The sequence below is a fragment of the Mya arenaria genome, chromosome 3 (genome assembly GCF_026914265.1).
Source record: "Mya arenaria isolate MELC-2E11 chromosome 3, ASM2691426v1".
Classification (NCBI taxonomy): Eukaryota; Metazoa; Mollusca; class Bivalvia; order Myida; family Myidae; genus Mya; species Mya arenaria.
This window is the reverse complement of record NC_069124.1, coordinates 30320206-30337116: the sequence shown is the minus strand read 5'-3', so window position 1 is coordinate 30337116 and position 16911 is coordinate 30320206. Positions and strand designations below refer to the sequence as shown.

The 16911-nt window shown below is 36.7% G+C and overlaps 1 protein-coding gene across 4 annotated transcripts in view; it reads left to right on the top strand.

Moving 5' to 3' along the window:
* Positions 1 to 200: 200 nt before the first annotated feature.
* Positions 201 to 16911, top strand: part of LOC128228062 (limbic system-associated membrane protein-like) — a 77820-nt gene continuing 61109 nt past the window's right edge. For 3 of the 4 annotated variants that reach the window (XM_052939128.1, XM_052939127.1, XM_052939120.1), the window contains exon 1: positions 201 to 483. The gene's annotated coding sequence lies outside the window, so the exon portion shown is untranslated. Of the gene's footprint in view, positions 484 to 3627; positions 3722 to 16911 lie in introns of those variants that run through there. The other variant, XM_052939122.1, reaches the window with a different exon arrangement.

Below are 16911 nucleotides of genomic sequence, written 5' to 3'. Positions count from 1 at the left end.
AGTTGACTTTTTTTATAATTTTGAAAAATGAATGCGCGCCAGTGTGTCAAATTACGTCCTCCCCCTTGACCTTCGCGGGTGTAAAAATTGCCTACATCATTAAATCTTTGAGAGGATCCCATAAACGTTTTTGCAGGCTAAACCATATTCGATGTAGAAATTTATGTTTTTGAAATGCAGATCACATTCCGCAGCGTGGTTTAGAAAACGTAATCGTATCTAAGGTTTACGATCGACTGAAATATAAGTTAACTTATAATCTAATTATTATGACTTGTTGATAATACATTACAGCTCTGTTAAATAATAGGATGGCATTTGTTTAACACAAATTGAAAAAATCAAACGAAATGACAGTGAACATTTGTTGTTTTCTTTCTTCACTCTAGGAATTATTATAAACGTTCGACCGTATGACCGACCAATTCAATGATAACGTGAAGTTGATAAGCTGGTGTCTTCTTCAGAGAAAAACGTAGTGGGGTACGTACTATTTTGTTTTTGTTTGTATTTTTCACGAGTAATCAAGGAAAAATCAATTTATTTTCAACAACTGCGCAGTGAAAATATGTAATTTTCTTTTAAAATACCCTTACATATTGAGATTTCACACAGATATTAAAAAACACATGTATATTTCTTTAACGCTAACTTTTTGGAAAATATCAGTTATGTGATAACCACCGTGACGTCATTTCAAATAATTTCAACACATCAACGCGTTTTTCATTTATTTTAACCAAGAAACAAGAGAAACTAAACTTAATAAGATTGATTGCTGTAAAAATATCATCAGTGTCAAAAACAACATGGTCAAGTGTAAACAAAATCGCAACCCTCCTGGGCGTTGTCTTCGGCGCCCAATATTTACCTTGAGCAAAAATTAAGACATTTATATGACAAATACTTTGTGCAGATGTTATCCAGAGAGGATAAATGCATGTACAACATACCAATGCGCAAAAGGCTGACTTTAATATAGTTATCGATTGATCATTTATCAAGGCATGCAATAATTTATCGATTGCTGTATATCAATCAAAGCGCCAAAGACACTGAAAGACTGTCGGCGGGAGTAATGACTCAGTCACATAGCCCGGCCGATGAGGTTCCGATGAGCCAGCGATGCGATTTTCACCGAACACCGGCCGGACACCGGCCGGACATCCGTGGCGTTTGTTGCTTAAAACCGCATCGGTGGCAGCTCGGTGAAATTTTAAGTTCGGAGCTAAATTTCACCGGGCTCTCACCGAGCTCCCTCATCGCAGCCCCATCGTAACCACATCGGAAAACACGTCGGCCGGTGCACGGCCGAGTATCGGCCGGTGTCCCGTGCATCTGAGACAACCAAAGGACGAGGTTTTTTTAACGGACACCGGCCGAGCTCCGACCGAGCTCCAGCCGATGTGGGACAGAGCCTTGGAAAGTATAGTACCGGAGGCTGACCGATGTAAGGGACACCGGCCGATGCTCGGCCGGAACTCGACCGGAACTCGGCCGTAACCCGGCCGGATATCTCTGCTAGTATATATATATGGTCCGTTCCCTGCTGCTTGCACATCTTCGAGCACGGCTTGGTCTCGCCATGCACCCGCGATGAACTGGCCCTGCTCATCTTCCCGGTCGAGATCGGCATCAGGGCTCTGCGTAGGATCCACTCTCGCACCCACCAGCGTCTTTCTCTTCTGCGGGCCCTCTGTCGCTCCCTCTCGGCGGCTTCTAGTATTGCCGCCAGGACCAGGTTGTACTGGAACCTTACTTGAGCCAGTTCGTGTTCGAGCAGTGCCATTCGAAGTCTCCTCGGTGCAGCCATAATGATGAACTGACAATGTCAGGTAGGAAGAACGGAATACCTCGGCACCCAAGTCCGTGTTACATCGGACGAGCATCGGCCGGTCATTGTTCAAAGCCCGTTTACAACCCGGCCGGCGATCGCACGGTGTCCTGTTACCTGCTCGGGTACCGGCCGTATTCCTTCCGATGTCCGGCCGACCTCCGGCCGGTAGTTGCTGCCACATCGGCAGAAAAAACTCGCATTTTGAGACAGACTCCGTACGGTCACCGGCCGGTGTTCGGTCGGTCGCCTGAACATGTCCGGACGGAGTCCGTTCACGTCACCGAGCTCTGCTTCCGATGAGGAGAGCTCGGTGGCACCAAAAAAATCCACCGAGCTCTACCGATGCCGGACATCGGCCGGGCTATGTGACTGGGCCATTATAAGGCAAAAAAAGTTCCTTCTTTCCACTATCATCTCCAAAAAGTATCGAGTAGGAAGGTAGGTATAACCTTTTTTTTCTATTTTTTAGGAACCGCGATTTTGTACCAAACCGACCTGTATTAAAGCAGCACTATCACAGACTGAACGTGTTGACATTTTTTAATGTTTTTGTCTTGGAAGTACCATACATGTATGCAGGTTAAGGCAGAGGTGCTTGACACACTTTCACACGTGCACACTTGAGTTTTTATCAAAACAACATACGTAAACTTTGGATAATAATCTTAGCACCACTTCTGTAACGCAAGTGGTTAAATTAATTATCTTAAAGTAACTCTCTTGTTCAAATAAATGCATACACATATATAACAAACATCAATTTTGAGTTATAAACCATAAGCTACTTACTAAATAATGCAGCGGAAAAATATTGACCGATTGATGAATGCTAAAGGATTCACTGTGCTCTGCTATAGTCTCATTAGGTAGAAATACCGTGTTTTACGCTAATTTCTTTCAAATTAAACTTGATATTCTTCATAAGAACCATTGTTTTTAACATTTATTCATCCTTTTTGGAATATTTAAACAATGTTATTAATTGAAGTTAATCTTATTTCGGAGTAAGAGTGCATCTTTAAAATACGCACTTAATAGGTTAGGCGTAAATATATAAATCTTCTTTTCCACATACCCGTTTTGCGTTTTGATCCAGAGCGGATTTATTTCAGTAGGTCCTAAATAAACGAATTTATTTGAGTGTACATGTTAAAAATTGACCATTTCATATACAAAATTTTCTACAATACTGATATACCCTGCTTAGAGGTATATTTGGTACAGAATCCTGGCCCTAATTTCTCGAAACTTCTTAAGTCTCTTATAACAGGATAAAGCTTAACTCACTATTTTTGTTTTTCAATAAATTGCGTAATACTTACTACTTTAAGACTTGTTATACTTCAGATAGGAATTATCTTTATGCTTATCACAATAAACCATTTTCAATTTGTCAAAATTCAATTGAAGTATGAATTTTGGCTAATTTAATTAAGCTACTTAAGCCTGGTAAGCTTTAAAAGTTTCGATAAATTGGGGCCAGGTTCTCATAAGATATATAGAAACAAGTTATTCCTACCTACTTACCCTATTTGTTTTAAATGCAATTGAAAAGGAATTATTTCTTTATTTGGCCTTATCAGAGTGTGTGCTGTGTTCTTGGCCGTTTGTAATACAGGCTGGGTAATATTTGTTTCTATAATTTAAATTTGCATGCATTTTGTGTTTTACGATCGTTCATTTAATAATACACTATCATGTTACGAATCTAACATTTACTGAATGTCAATTCCTCTATCTTTGTTCGTGCGATTAAATTTAATGGCACGTGCTGTTATTTGCACAGACATCATATTTCTTGAAAGAGCACGTACCATAAAGCGGTTTCAAGCTTATATTCGTGTATATGTGGACTACCCGTTGATGGCTACTGTCGTCATACAGGTATGTGTGGACTTTATAAGTACGTGCACACTATTTTAAACACGTAGCACATTTCAAGATCTGAGTAGGATATGTCTGGATCCTTTTAAATATATCATAGTAATATCTACTACATCCATCACCCGTTGGCTCGAACTCGCTTGGCTCGAATTCCACGTTGGCTCGAACAAGATGTAAAGGACACATTTCTTTATATTGAAGGTAAACGTTCCCGTTTGGCACGAAAATTTCAATGCTCGAGGGGTTTTTGACGGTCCCTGAGAGTTCGAGCGAACGGGATTCGACTGTAGATAGTTTCGCTTGAAATCCGCAGTGTATTGTTGATGTGTTTTTTTTCTGACGAATTTGAGGCTGCAGTTCTCAATGCTGAAAAATAAAAAAATAAAATTCTTTAATGACAAAATCAGATTCCCAATTTCTGTTTTTCTTTTTCTTTTTCATCAAATATTGAATCTGCGCCCTTTTTGTATGGAAGGGTTAGTGTATTCTTAAAGAAACGAACTTTCATCCTTGTTTGTCTATTGCTAAACATTTGTTCCTGGGGCCTTTTTATAGGGCTTGTGTTTTTTTAATAATATCATATCCTGTTTTAAGGCTTAAAGACTTAAAGCGGCACCTTTATTCAAAATCAATATATATTATATATACATATATGTTATATATATAACGAACACATAGTTTGAGTGATAAACCTTGAACTACTTACTTACTGATAATGCATTTATGGAAAATATTAACTACTGACAACACAATTGTAACCGTGTATTTGATAGCTGAAAACACAAAAATATATAATGATTGGTGAGTGCTAAAAGATTTACTGAGATCTACTTTCGTCTCATACGGTAGAAATACGGTGTTTTCTACACCTTTCTTATAAATTGAACTCAGTATCCTTTATAAGAAGCATTTTATTAGTCATTTATTCTTCCTTTTTGGTATATTTAAACAATCGTATTAATTGTGGTGAATCTTATTTGGGAGTAAGAGTGCTTCTTAAACAAACACCCAAACAGAGAAACAACGCTCCGAGACAACAATCATTGATTAACTGTCAAAATATGGTCATTGGTAAATGTTGGTGTAATAGCCGACGGTCAGTGAAAACTAGTGGTGTGTCGGTAGTCGATTAATCGTCGCCGCGGGCTAAAAGTCAACGATCGGCGACGATGTTTTGCCGATATCGATTAATCGAGAAATTGGTACTGTGTACTCTAGGGCCGAATCCGCGTTCCATATATTTCCGTTTAGTTTTGTTTACGATTTGACATATATGTGTTTGCAGTTTTCTGGAAAAAGATACAAAGTTGCATAAATATAACACTTCTATATTTTATACAATAAGTGTTATTTTATTTACCTATACCTACTAAATAGATGCGAATTGAGTCAACATCTATTCTTTTAAAGTTTCTGATAATTATCGATTGTCTGTCTGTCTGTCTGTTTGTCTGTATGTCTGTCCGATTAATCGATAATCCAGCCCGGATTGCCCATCACTAGAGAGAACAAAGATTTTGCAGGCTATGCTATTCAGTAACTTTAAACTATAACATTATTTTGTACTGTATCATATGTTTTCTATTTATGCGCTAGAACAATATAACTTTTCAAGCCAGACGTCATTATGACAAATTGCGGGAATGGCGATTTCTAATATTGTTCATAACTTGTGACCCAAACCAATCGCGTAATAATACGTCATTATTATGATGCAATAATAAACATATCATGTGCCTAAACAACAAAATATGATTAAACTAAATCGTAGAATTCCCTGTGGGTTTAGCGCTCAGATCGATTTAAAATACGGTATATTATAACTCCGAAATCACCCTACTTGATTAAACGTATTGAACTATTGTTTGGACGTTTCAAATAGTAAATAAAAGAGGTTGAATCGTTCTCTCTCATCTTAATATTTGCTATTTTTTCTCACTTTATGGATCAGAACAAAACGTATTACATAGACTAGCCACATTAAAGGGACTATACACCAGATGATACAATTGCAAGAAAGAAAGAAAAAATGGAAAATAATAATAAAATTGATATCGTTGTGTACAACGCACTGATCTTTACCTACTTATGTATCACATCTCTTACGACACGTGTATATTTCGCAGTTTTAGCGTATTTATCCAAATCGAAATTAACCGGGCGTGTCTACCACGTAGTTACCAGTTAATTTGATAGAGCCTGTATAAGTATATAAACTAATCACGTGACTTTCACATTTTAATATACACAATTTGAACTGGGAAATCATTATGCGCTATTTTTACACGGGTAACCTCAGCCGAGACAGCGTAAATATATTATTTTAATGATGTAAAGCGTTGTTTTATCGGCCTTATATTGGCTCGTATTGATAATTAGGCTTGTTTTGAAGAAATTACCGTATTTGCTTATTTCAAGACCATCTGGTGTCAAGTCCCTTTAATTACATGGCGTTGCTTGTTTTGAGTGAAATACAACTTTTAAGTAATTTCATTTCTTTGACGCTTTTCCCTAAAATATCTAGTGAAATAACAAGTATGAAAAAATGCAGTTACTTCCCTTGTATCATAATTGAAAGCAGCATCGTGGGTAAGTTTGATGTTACTATACCGAAGACAGTCGTCGAAAAACTGCTTGATGATAGTTATTGCGGATAATTTGTCAGCTATGTCGTTAAATAAAAGTCAGAGACCCTAACACAGTGTCCTTAGGAAGTCCGGATGAGACCGCCGCGGTGCATCGCAACGAGACCGTTTTATTTAAAGTTGTAAATTGGCATAAGTATCATTGAACAGCGTGTGATGTATATTCCCGAGTGGGTCTGCGATCTTAACAACCATCTTACTGCCGATAACGGCACTATAAAACTTAGTATTCGAGAATTTGAATAGGCCGATATGTTTTTGGTTTAGGTTACATTTGCGTATTTAAGTGGTACAACCACTACGACAATCATCATCATGATCATGATCATCATCATGATCATGATCATCATCATCATCATCATCATCATCATCATCATCACGTCGTCGTCATCATCGTCGTCGTCACCACCACCACCACCACCATAACCATCATCATCATCATCATCATCATCATCATCATCATCATCATCATCATCATCATCATCATCATCACCGTTGTCGTCGTCAAAGTAAAGAAGAACAACACAACCCACAATTGTTGCTTCCATTAGACTGTTCTGGTGTCTCGACCTCTAAAACCCAACTCTCGACATATTGGTGATCGGAGCCCTTATCAGATGATGTAAAAGGAATTTTCATTCCCCTTTCATTTTCCATGGGTCCGATAACATCTCTGGAGTAGCTGTAAATGGCCGGGGAGAGCAGAATACTGTCAAGATGGGCTCGTGATAGTCGGGCTAGCGATTGACAGAAACAATATGACACGATTTCTCCGCGAACTATTCCCAAAAGTGCTCGTGTTTAAGTGGTTTAATGTAAGATGTGGGAAAACGAAATAAGCATATTCCGGATCAAAATAATGGCGTTTCAAGTTTGTCTGCACTGCATGCATGATAACATAATCTTTGATATGGTTTGTTCAATTTAAGACGGCCAATGAAGTGATTATTCAAATGGTATACTCGTTAGTAATTTTTTTTTTTTAAATTTTGACAAACAAATATTTTTATTTGGGTAAACATGTGGCAACTGTTAACAACATCCGCTCATACACCGTGACTTGAGTAGCAAAAATCGGTTTCATGAAATTACTTGAAATTAGGATGCTCAGCTGCAGAAGCGGACATGACAGATGTACGGATGTCTTATCTCCGACTATTGTGTATAGCGTCCATTGCCAAGTGCCGCATCTAGCATATAGACATTTCAGGAAAGTCTGCGCCCATTATTTATGTCTAACCATCAGTAATTACATGTATATGTTCGGGGTTCACCCTCTTTGTCAGGTTAGACTAATTGAGTTCGAAATTGAATTACAGTCCGGGCCGAAATTGATCACCGGAGTCTCGTATGAACACTGCCAGTAAATTGTGATCATTCCTACTTGGGTTCCGCCAAATGGGTATTATGGCCGAAAAACGAAATTCCCGGTGATCATTAGCATGCCAATTGCCATAGTCGCAGTGGTGCTATTTAAACCGGAGGCACATTGGAACGTTTGAAAAATAGTCGTCTGCAACGAATTGAATTCCTTTGAAATAAGCGGCGCACTAGTTTGTGCTTGCACGTTGTTTTCACAAGATTCAATATATTTCGCCGGCTTAATTCATCATGGCCATAAGTTACTTTTCAAAAATATTCAGATATAGTTGTTTTTGTTGTTGTTTTTGTTGTTGTTCTGTCCGCACCCTTTTAAAGGCTGCAGTATGGCTTGACCCCTTCACATCCCCTAGTGTGAATTGAACTATATTTGAAGGCAAAGGGGGAGTTTTATCCTCACCGGTTGATGGGATATTCGCCAAAATAGATTTTCATGCTGTCTTTTGGCATATTCGTTACGTATTTTTTTGGTAAATTTTTTATGTTGTCTTTTGGCAAATTCGTTATGCTCTCTTTTGGCAAATTTTTCATACCGTATTTTAGCAGATTTGTAATGCTGTCTTTGGGCAAGTTAGTAACGTGTATAACCACTCATTTGTATGTAGAGGAAATACATGTTTGCCAGTTACCTTTGTCAACATATCCACGGTTAACTCTTTATAAGCTATCATGCATTGTTTAGGCGATCATTTATTCATAATAAGTGTTATCAAAGTAGTTTGATGCGCATATGCTTGCTGAAACAAAATCTGAAATCATCTTACCTTTAACTTTGCTTATTGAAATTATCGTATTTTGTAGATAAGAAAACACAAAACAACTTTAATTTACCATGGAAAGAGGAGTACAGACGAAACCCGTTGGCTCGAAATCCCGGGGACCGGTCACTCTACTTCGAGCCTCGCGAATATCGAGCTAAGCGGGAATTCTTACATAAAGTAAAAGAAATGTGTATTTTACATTCATTTCGAGTCAACGCGGAAATCGAGCCAAGCGATATCAAGCGAACGGGTTTCGACTGTATTATGTATAAGGAGCAAATGCTATGAAATGGTCTTTGAGTTTTGCTTCATGGGTATATTTTAATATGTCCGGTCCTTCTTTAGATTTTAAGCGAAAGTCCACGGCACTCAAATACTTGGTGGGAACGTGTGCTTTAGTAGAATATTTCTCATATATATCTATTTCAAGAAAATGTAATGTTATCCATCAGAAGTTTTCCTGGAGCCCCAATGGTCTGCTGATTTGGCCTCCAGTAAGTGATGGCCAGTCGGATAAATTCCATTAAAATTTATTAACCATCATAACTGAAGAAATGGGCGGATGTCCGGCCTGCTACGGTTTCCAAGAATCTGGCTACCGGGCCTTCTAGGATTTTGCGTATCCATAGCAACGAAACTGGCAGACGATTTTTCAATAGTCACAACAAATTAGGATGTGATATCAGTTATTTGGCAGCTCATTTTTCGTAAAAAAAATGTTCGTATTCGTAGAATTTAATAGTAACATCAATTCCACGATATCTTTGTAAATTCTACGAATACGTTTAAAAGTTTAACTAGAAATCGGTGGCACAGGAATATACTCAGAAGAAATTGTATAGTCAGATCCAGTTCTGTAAGATAATGTTTTATAACAACGTCTTGCTTTTTCACACACAAGATGCCGAAGACCTACTGATGGGGTTAACATAATCGGCCGATTGTTCAGAACGTTGTTAAAGTTAACGACGTTGTTTACGTCAACGTTGTTATTTTTCAAATCTTTACCGTCTTAGCAAATACATGGATACCCTTGGACGGCTCGGTATTTGTAGCAAGATTTAAGACAATTGTTTTAGCTATACTTGTTTTAATTAAATATAATGAGCACATTTTGACAACTTTTTTATTTTTTGTCTTGGAACGGGCCATTTTTTGGGAAAATGCATGAAAACCAGTTATATAAGACTGCTGTCAAAAAATTAGATCGCAGCATTTTACATTTAAGTTCAAAAAATGATTTTTATGCATTTTTCTTAAACCGTTAGTAACGGTTTAAGTCATAAAACATTGATTTTCGAACGGAAATATGAACATCTGCGATCTGATCTTTTGTCAGCAATCTTTTATCGTTGGTTTGCAGACATTTACGCAAAAATTTGCTCTTTCCCAGACAAAAATAAAAAATAGTTGTAAAAACGGTAAATCAGTGAGAGTGCAGCTTTAAAAGTTTACAACAATGTCGTAAATCACGTTGTTAACTTGAGCAATGTTCTGAACAGTCGACCCACTGTCAAATCCACGGTGTGTTTTATTTTCTTCTTTTTTTTTGTTTTACTGTGACTGGCATTATGAATTTTGCACGTGTTGCACGTGTCTGTAGAAATTGACATGGCGGATGTTAAATAACAATATTGTCATGGAACGGCAGCACTGTTACTTTGAAAAATTACTTGTTATGACTAACTAATCCATGGGTAAGGAAATTGTAAAACCACACAAGGATGAAATGTTACAAACGTCAATTTTTAGTCTGCATGTCAGGATGTGGGGGAGTTTCCATAAAGATCTTTGTCAATTTTAGTCCTAAATTGAAATTATTTAGGGATCATTGTTTCATTTATTTGCTACAAATTTGAGTAATGTGACCTCAGCCTGTATTTTAGTTGAACCGAAAGATGTGGAAATACCAAACATATCAATATACATGTACTTGTATTGTCATCTGTGACATTTATACAGATTTAAGACTGCTAAATTAACGACTTATATCCTTTATGGAAACGACCCCTTATGCATTGCTGGTGCCAATAAACAGACAATGATCATTACGGTTTTGATTTTAAAAAGAAAAATAGTATCATCTCGCTCAATTCCCTGATTTTTGTCCCATTCTGCACATGTAATGTCATATAGGTCCTCAATGTGCGGTAAATCCTCAGCGCCAATGATAAAGGGGATCTGGGTCGGCACCAGTCTGAAAACGAATGTATTTACACCTCAAATGGAACTGCTCATTAAATACAACCTCGGATTAAGCCGGATTATCATTAGAAGGTCACAGACTACTAAATAATTTCCCCATATATTCCATAGATAGTTGATCAATTTGCACTCGAAATTACACTGATTTCTAATGCTTCACGACCACTAAAACCACATATAGCGAGAAAGTTTCGCATGAATACTGAACATAAAGCAACGTTAGAAGAAAAAAAAATCTTATAAGAATAATTAAAATTAGTTGAACGTAAACACTTAGTATTCGACAAAATGACCAAATCCGGTGTAGCATTCGGAGCTCCTCGGCCATTTTATCGAAAACAACCTCGGATGTATTTGGACGGTTTACATACCCAAAAAATGGTACGTTTAAGTCCGCTGCAAGTAGATCGCGTAGTATTTTTATTTAGCAGTTAAACTTTGTGACATTACTTTTGGAATTCTTTAGTATGTTTGCATTAATACAATTCAATGGCAATCAATTTAAACTTAGATCAATAAATACAACTCTAAAACACTACATTTAATAATGATATAATTCAAAATTTTACCAACTACTTCAACTGATGTACCTGCATACATCCGAGGTTGTTTTTAAAAAAAATGGCCGAGGAGTTCCGAATGCCGGTGTAGGTGTTCAAACAATGCGGTGAAAGTGATAAAAAAAGTAGATCAAGTAGATCCAGCATGTTCAGCCTGGTTTTTTTTGAAAATCACAAACCATTAAGCCTCAAATCCTATAAATATGGAAGGAAGCCAATGGTCTAAGATAGTCATGCGTTGATTCACTGTAATGTGTTAATTAAAAGAAATAAGACATGCAACAATGAGAAGACACTTCGAATTTGGTGTAATTTGCCCTAGAAGTAGTTCGTCAAAAAAAATATATTTCATTATAACTTCAACAATTTTGAGTGGAAATGAATGCTATTTGAAATAGATGACAATGTGATATTGTGTGTTGAACAAGAATTATAATCTGGGAACCATCTTTAACTAACCGCTTCCCTTGATACTTGAATGAATATATAAAGAACAGTTTATGAGAATATCGACTTCTGTACATTTACCAAACATAACTGCCCCTTTATTTCCAAATAGCCTTCCTTGACAAACAAGTTTGTTGTATAAAACATTCAAGAAATAGATATTTTGACACGAAGCTTTGATGTATGAGATAATATTCATATTTCTTTTTAAATGCTAAGTTTGTGCTTGAGATTCAAATGTTGTTCAGATGACTGTCATAAATATTAGTGTTCATGTGTGAATTATTCGTAATTTATTTCAAATTTGTTTTATTTTTTGTAAAAAAGGAGAATTGTAACAATCGTGGAGCCATCGCCATCATCATCATTATCATCATAATCACCATCATCAACACCACCACCATCATCATCATCATCATCATCATCATCATCATCATCATCATCTGTCTTCAGCGATCCAAAATTGATGTGAAATTCAATATCTTAACATCAACATAAGGCCTAATTGAACACATTAGCCAGCAAAATTAATCATGCAGAATACAGTCATTTGTAGACAATTAAGTTGCATCAAACGATGACATCAACTTTATCTACGATTGTGGTTAATTATAACATTTACGTTAACATTATTTTATCTGATTCGAAACACTTAATATGCGGCATATCAAAAATGATCACAATTTCTCATCGACTAATTATCCCTTTAGGGCTGCTGTCAAATAATTTTCCAGGCTGTTCATCGGACGGAAGAATGGTCTTTCCTGTATTCGTGCGCGCCAGAAAATTCAATACACTGCCCTCTTGAGCCAATTATCTTGGAAATAATGACTACTAATCGGCCGATTACACATAATGGTTATCAAATTTTGCATGCAAACGACTCCGAGCCAAGAACTATGAACGAAAGACGCGTTTGGGAATTGTACAGACAGGCTGCGTCTGTCAAACTTGCTTAAATTTTTCATAGCCAATCCTGAGTTTAAACACTTTTTATGTGCGAAGTATTGCTGTCGTAAGGAATATTTTGGCAGAATTGGGCACTAATTCAGTCTAGGTACAGACCAATAAAAAAACTTAGACTGAGAACCTATATGGTTTTTTTATTTGTTATGTTTAAAGCTTGTTTTTTTCTAAGTTATTGTGAATGATTGGCCTGCAGAAGATTCACTTGCGGTGCCCACAAACACGAACGTTCATGTACGCATATTGTTGAAAAGGTATCTTATTACTGGAAAGGCAGCTTAAAATCCTGATAAATCCGCGCAATCGGGTGGGCGTTCGGTTGCCTTTAGCAAAACAACAGTTAAATCCAACCTTCATCATCGGAAACAGAATTGGCCAGAATGTTTGTCAGCATGATAATTAAGAACATTGTGAATATGGGTTATCTTGGGTCAATAATTAGATCACTTAGTCAAATAATAAGACAAACATTGAGTTAGTATATTTTTCAGCATGATATTAAGACTATTGTATATAGCAATAATCTCTGGTCAAAATCTAGGTCACTAGGTCAAATATTAAGACCAAATTTTGAGTTAAAGTTTCTCATTCCTTTCACAAATTCACCCATGTTCATCCAATCTTCAAACAACCCTATCAAAACGGTGGTCATGGAAACCTTCTAAAGTCACCATAAAGCTATGTGGATTGCCTTTTAAATTGTCATCATCTAAATTTCAGATATATAATTATAATCATGCATACAATGCACTAGCGGATCCAGGGGAGGGGGGGGGGGGGCGCAAAATTCCTGTAAGTTTACGTTCGTTTAACAACAGTAATATGCCCCTAATGCACCATTTCGGAAAAAAAATGTTTATTTGTTATTGGGGTGGAGGGCCCACTCCCCCACCAACACTTAGAAACAAAATAACAATATGTTTCTGAGGTAGGGACGCCAGTTAAAAGGCTACGGCCCTAAGTACCCCCCCCCCCTCTAACGTTAAATCCATGTCGCCCCTGCAATGCCATAAATGGTCGTGAAAGCAGCATGTACTATAAACATACATCCTCCTGCATAAGCGCAATTTTGAAAATGAAATATCCCGCTATAATGCGGTGTTCGCATTAAACCTTTGTTAAGAAATAGTTTGATTTCTTTGCAGAATATAAATACCACTAACCGAAGCAAACGATTGTATAACGCTGTTTCATGATCTTGTCCCATTTACCGCTTTTCAAGCGTTATTTATTTCAATTTGCTAAATATTACAGAAAATTAAGACAATTTATTATCTTGCCTAAATTTGAAAATGAAAGGTTTTAGCGTTTCTTTTAAAATAAGGTCTCCATAAAGGTTGCCTTCTCGCGTGACAAAGATGTCTCAGAGTTTTGGAGCGAGGAAAACCGTCTCTAAATACAGAATCTATGTGAGTAACGTTTACTGGTACTTCTGAGGGAAATCGCTTGATTCACTGAAACACCAAGTCAATTATCGACGGCACCGAATGAAAAACCAGTAAATGCCAAAATGGTACTTTTCAAAGGAAACAAAAACACTAAAAGATGAAAATCACGAACCTGCACTATTTTGCACAATGTGATTGAGATTTAGTGCAAAACTGATGTAACTCCACCAATTTAATACTGAAATGAAACTGTCAAGCACTAAGACTGCACTTTTTTTATACAGTGATTTCATTCATCCAATGCATTTACCGCCTTTTATCACATGGTGATTTTTTTGCTTTCTGATTGGCTATCGTGATGGGTATTTTCTCAAAAGAAGCGGGAAAATTAGCATATTTAAAAAAAGGAAAAAAAAGTTTTTAGCGCCAAAATGCATAAACTGGTTTTTTATTGGATGCCATCGTTATGTTCTTTTGTTCGTTTTAAGAAGGCTTTACTATGAATACTGTTAAGAAATATTGCTTCCAGTTATAAGGAATTCTTATTCGTCCGAAAATAAAGTCACTTGAACTTACGTGGAATGGTGTTAAGTAAATGTATTCAATAAACTGTCTGTGTAATGCTGTTCAAAGTCTACGAAAACACTTAAGTCATTGACATCATGACACTTGGCTTTTTACGAAACAAAGACAAAACAATTAGACTTCTTAATTGACCTGAAGCAATCCCAGAAAACATTTGAGGGTCGTGCAACTGAGGCGAAATAATGTTTGTTTCCACCAACCCGATCGACCCTATTTTTCCTCCTGACCTTATTTTTCCTGCCGACTCTTTTTTTCCCTCCCGACCCTATTTTTTCTCCCGACCCTATTTCCCCCCCCCCCCGACCCTATTTTTCCTCCACCCTATTTTTCCCGTCAATCTTTTTTTTCCTCCCGACCCTATTTTTCCTGCCGACCCTATTTTTCCTGCCGATCCTATTTTTTCTACGGCCCTATTTTCCCTGCCGACCCTATTTTTCCTGCCGATCCTATTTTTTCTCTCGACCCTATTTTTCCTGCCGACCCTATTTTCCTTCCGACGCCATTCTTCCAACCTACCCTATTTTTCCAACCGAACCTACTTTTCTTTGCCTTAGTGTAGATTGTTGTTCGTAATTTCTTAAAAAATGTTCACTTATGAGTGAAAATTTGACCACTTCATATTAATAGAAATCTTAATTATCGATATACCCTGATAAAGCTCGGGTTGATACAAAGTCCCGGTTCTAAAATAAAAAGATTTTTTTTGTATGCCTACCTACCAGCCTTTTTCTTTTTTGAGATGTCAGAACTTCTTTTGGCCTTAGGCGTTTTAACAGATCGATTTTATAACCGGTAGACATGGACGGCGGACTGGTTAACATTGTTGGCCGTGGACGGTCAAATATCACCGACAGCGGAACTCCAGATATAGGGTTTCTTGTTATGGCGTTGCTTGCAGTGGCACGTGCATTCCAGATAGTCAATTAGATGTCCATTCAAAATGTTCTAATGGAAGACTGACATTTAATTGTTAAACGAGTAGCCCTTGATTTGACGTTATATTGTGGTGTCAGATTTTCTAACGCTTAGTGAAAGATTACTCAGTTTTGCATTTATAAAAGCCACCAGACTGTAGTGATATTCTAAAAAAAATCAAAACCTATCATTCCTATTTTCAGTTACCAAAGAATGCTACATCATGTTTTTGAGGATTAATTTAATATCGAACAGTTTAAAACTGTCACGTAGATCGAGAGCTTAGTTTCATTGAAGTAAGGCAATAATTTTCTACCCAATGGTAACTGCTTGTAGAAATATCAGCTTAGATGTATCAAAGTTAAACAATATGTTTCTACCCAATGGTAACTGCTTGTAGAAATATAAGCTTAGATGTATCAAAGTTAAACAATATGTTTCTACCCAATGGTAACTGCTTGTAGAAATATAAGCTTAGATGTATCAAAGTTAAACAATATGTTTCTACCCAATGGAAACTGTTTATAATAAAAAATAAGCTTAGTTTTATCAAAATTAGACAATAAGTCTCTAGCCAATGGAAATTGCTTGTTTACATATATCCTCGACTAACCATGATTCGCGGATGTAAGGAATAAATAAAAAATAATAAAGTTGAGCAAAACAATGAAATAATTTAATTACTTTTGTCAGACATGCCATTTATTTATCCATATTTCCACAAGTATTTAAGAACAAACGGTCAAAAGTTCATGTAAATAATGTCAACAGAGTACAGACACTGAAACTAGGCCGCCATCTTGATTCTAGTACCTTGATTCGCGAGCTCTGACGTAATCTAGGTCAGCACGTTTTAATTAGGCCAACACTATTTTAATCAATTGTTTTTTGAGAAAAACAGTTTAACATATCTTTAAAAATGTTAATTTCAAAATTTTAACTTGTAATAAAAGATTTACAGTATTTTGTAAACATAAACATTAAATCATGTCAAATTACTCGTAGTGGGGGATAGTATAATTTACCCCAAAGACAAAACTGTCTCTTTAAGTGTATTTTCAGGGACACTGAACATTCTAGATGACTTTAGGACATAAGTGCCTTCCTCTCTGATCATTTTGTACATAAGCATGTTTAAGAGCAGTTGGAAATAAATCATGTACTGCTTTATCACTGCTTAGGGATGCACCTAAAACAGAAATTAACACTCACCAATTTCTTTATTTTGACACTAAGACTATGGGTCATGAAAACACAAGATATAATTTTGTTTTGCCTTCCTACAATAATTTAGGTCACGTGACCGTCATTGATAAAATGTATACAAAGCAGACAAAA